General features: G+C 45.0%; 1 pseudogene; it reads left to right on the forward strand.

The window, feature by feature from the left end:
- The first annotated feature begins 1,945 nt into the window (after window positions 1-1,945).
- LOC123165360 (stellacyanin-like) lies at window positions 1,946-2,447 on the forward strand (annotated as a pseudogene).
- Window positions 2,448-3,682: the final 1,235 nt, after the last annotated feature.

Consider the following 3,682-nt stretch of genomic DNA (forward strand, 5'->3'; position numbering starts at 1 on the left):
GGTCCCTAGCAGCATGTCACGCCGGCAAGATGCAGTATCTATGGCTTCTACCACGTTGATGCTCGCAATTGACACTCGCACTAGTTCGAGATAAAAATCTCTTGCTCCAGCATTTGCATGCGCTGGTTGTAACATCTCGCCAGCAAGCCGGTGGTCACCGTCGCTGATTCCAACATCTACAGTCTCTAGTTCCAGCAAATGCGCGAGCCGGTTCCATGAAAAGGACTTCGCCTAGGGCCCATCAGTTCCAGCAAAAATGTGCAGCTTGTGGTCACCACCGTCGTAGCTACTCTGATGACTGCAAAATTTTTGCCGATGGTTCCCAGCACCTCGCCAAGCTGCTAGAAGCATGGTTGCACGGTCGGCGCCATCGTAGCTTGCGGGAACCATGGTTGCACGGTCACTAAGGTTTTGCAGCTTTTCTCCTGCCCCATTTCAGCATCCACACATGTCAATTCTATCAAAAAATGACCGGATGCAGCATCTATTGCTGTCGGGTTCCCGGGATGCACCACGGCTGGTTCCAGTGTCCTCACGACTGATTCCAACAAAAAAAAACATGGTCAGATGCAGCATTGTGTGTCCCGTTGTAGCTTTTCTCTTTGGCGAGCGTAGCTTTCCTTCGTCGTTTTTCTTTTAAGATGGCAGATTTATGATTTTATCTTAGCAGTTATAAAGGGCATCTATTTTTACGTTATCGTATTAGAGAAAACGGCTAAGAGATGAGATGAGTAACAAAAATGATAATATTTAGTATAAATATTTTTTTCCATTTAGCTTTGAATTTTCATTTGCCTCACAAATGTTATAACCTCTCCAGGGCGGACAGCCTGCTTCAAATTGTTTTCTTATGAGAGTTTTCCACTATATTTAAGGTGTACTTTGTGGTAGTGTTTGGACGTAAGTACCTGGTTGAAGCCAATGTGCCCAAGGTATAGTTCCCCACTCAGGACCGCAGAGATTACCCCTTGAACAGGAGAATTCTACTAAAAAAAGAAACAAGAGCATCTCCAGGAGAAATGGTTGTGATAAAAAATTCTCTCTCCAATCCATAATAAGTGTCGTGGTTTATCTCAAATGTATAGTACATATATGGCAACTAATTACAAGTGGAATTACCTTTCACTACCAAAAACTGGGACCAACTATAAATCCTCTTAGCCAAATATGATTTTAGCTATATGACAACTGTGAGGCGCCCTTACTATGAAGACTATGCAACTTCTGAATTTGGTCAACACAACATATTATTAATAGTGAATTTGTGTGAATTTTGACAGCGACATACATCTTAATTATTATTTTTAGAAGAAACTTAATTAATTATATAATTATTTGCCGTACCGATGTAGTATATGTGCGTACCAACACGTTTGGAATGTTTAACTAGAGAATATGTTGGATTAATTTTTGTTTAGTATGCTCGTGTGGGCATCCGGATCGATCGAGGACAAGGTCTACTGATAGCTACTGATGATTTCCTAACTAATTGTTTAGACATGGTCTGCTGACAATTTCGTTACTAATCGTTTTATCCCCAGGCCCGGTCTACCGACGGCTACCTATCTCATCTTCCTCATTGTTAGTTTTCTATTAAAGCTATGGAGCCAAGTATATATAATAATATCAGTTTCAGGAGCTAACGTGCATGACGTCATTTTCATGTATTTTTGACGACCTACTCTGTCACCTGGTCAACGCGCTTACACCCGATGATCCTTCTTAACACATCCATCGCCTATATATGTCAGACACACTAGTATCAATGATCTCACAACACCATCCATCCTGCAGCCATTTTCTCTTTAGCTTTCTTGGAGCTTGTGATCATTAGTTGATCAGACAACATAACCAATTTTCTCTCTAGCGCTAACTTCCATCCCCCATCATATTTTCAGTTACTACTAAGTCAGCTAGCTAGTAGATCCATATTTAATCCTTGGGGAACAAAGCTTTTATTCTGATCACCGTGGCCATGACCATGCTTGGGATGGCGCTCGGTGCCAGCCACACCGTGGGTGCGCCAGACGGGTCGTGGGACCTTCAGACAAACTACTCCCGGTGGGTTTCGAGAATTAGGTTCACCACCGGCGATGAGCTCAAGTTCCAGTACTCCGCTGTCGTGCACAACATGGTGGAGGTGAGCAAGACGGGATGTGACTCCTGCAACGGTTCCAGCCCCATAGCAACTTTTCCGACCGGTAATGATGTTGTTCCGCTTGCCACTGTCGGGACCCGATATTTCATCTGCGGCATCTCCGGGCACTGTGACGCCGGCATGAAGGTCGAGGTCAACGTCAAGTCGAAAGAAGTGCGGACAGTGAAGCGGTGCCGATGAATAGGGAACCGGCGTTGGTGTCAGTCTGAGACAGTATTAAGCTCAGCTGCGGCGGGTGACCCGGCTCGGTCTGATAGTTGTTGCGGCTGGTGTTACGTTGTTCTTTTAGAGTGAATGATGATTGTGGTCCTTTTTTCCTTGTTCGGTCGTAGCATGGTCCCTTTGTGTATTAAATTCAATTCTTTTGTTAAATGTAATTGCATTCATTATAATTGGATTCAACATATCTTCTTGCAAAAACCCAAATAATGACCAAGCGTGTAACCATGAAATAAATGTATCAAAGATGTGTTGAGTGCAATGACATTACATCCATCCATTATATACAACAGAAATTCAGAGCTAAATTCGTCTAGATAAGTAACATGATTTTTAAGGCGAAACTGTGGGGTAAACACCCAGTGCAAAATATTATATTATTGGGAAGTGTATGTACACACTGGTTTGAGATGAGCCTAGAAAGAAGATAAATCAAGAAAACAATCCCCAACAAACTGAGCCAAAAAAGAAGAAATGAAAATTACAAGACTTTAGCTCACCAAGCTTTGAAAGCATTGCCATATTTCGTTTTCATCTTGTGTCCCAAAATCTGCTCGCCAAGACACTAAAATTACAAGAGTTCAGCTCGCCAAGCCCTTGTTCATCCTGTTACCATCAAGCTAAAATCATCAGCTCGGGATCCCTTACCCGAGAGCCGCCGGATTTAACCCCGACACGGGCTACGTTGCTTAGCTCTCTGGTGAGCGATGTGGTGGCGGGTGTTGACGATGTACCTTGGCCCTGTGGGTGGCGAGGTGCACGGTGATGGGTGATCCTTGCGGAGCAGATGACTTCAGTGAAAGCTTTGCCCTGATCTGGATCTGTTGCTCCCATTCCATCATGGTGGGGTCCCCGTGAGAGTTCCCTCGATGTCGTGGGAGCTGTGGTCGAGCGAAAGCTTTGCGCTCCGGCGCTGGCGGCGACAAAGCATGCGGATGTTGTATTCCTCTTGGGGCGTCGCCTTGGACCTCTCCTTGCCGTCCAACTCTCAAGGTGAAACTTTTCTTAGCTTCGGCTGATGCAACGGTGGCGACGCTTTGTGTCGGTACCCTCCCGGGGGCGTCGTCGGTGCGGGTGGGTCTTCCTCTGCATGGTGGTGGGTTTCATGTGCTTCTTCTCGGCTGCTAGCTCTAGGCGCTTAGGTGGACTTAGTGCGTTTTGAGAATTTTTGGCTAGTATTACTGATTTTCTTTAGATCAGCTTATGAGGTTCTCCTCGATGCCTCGCATCGGGTCATTTTGTATCGGTTTGGTTGTTTATACCTTTATCTATAAAGGGGGCGAAGCTTGTATTGAGAGAGAGAGA

This window comes from Triticum aestivum, chromosome 1A, assembly GCF_018294505.1.
Source record: "Triticum aestivum cultivar Chinese Spring chromosome 1A, IWGSC CS RefSeq v2.1, whole genome shotgun sequence".
Taxonomy (NCBI): domain Eukaryota; kingdom Viridiplantae; phylum Streptophyta; class Magnoliopsida; order Poales; family Poaceae; genus Triticum; species Triticum aestivum.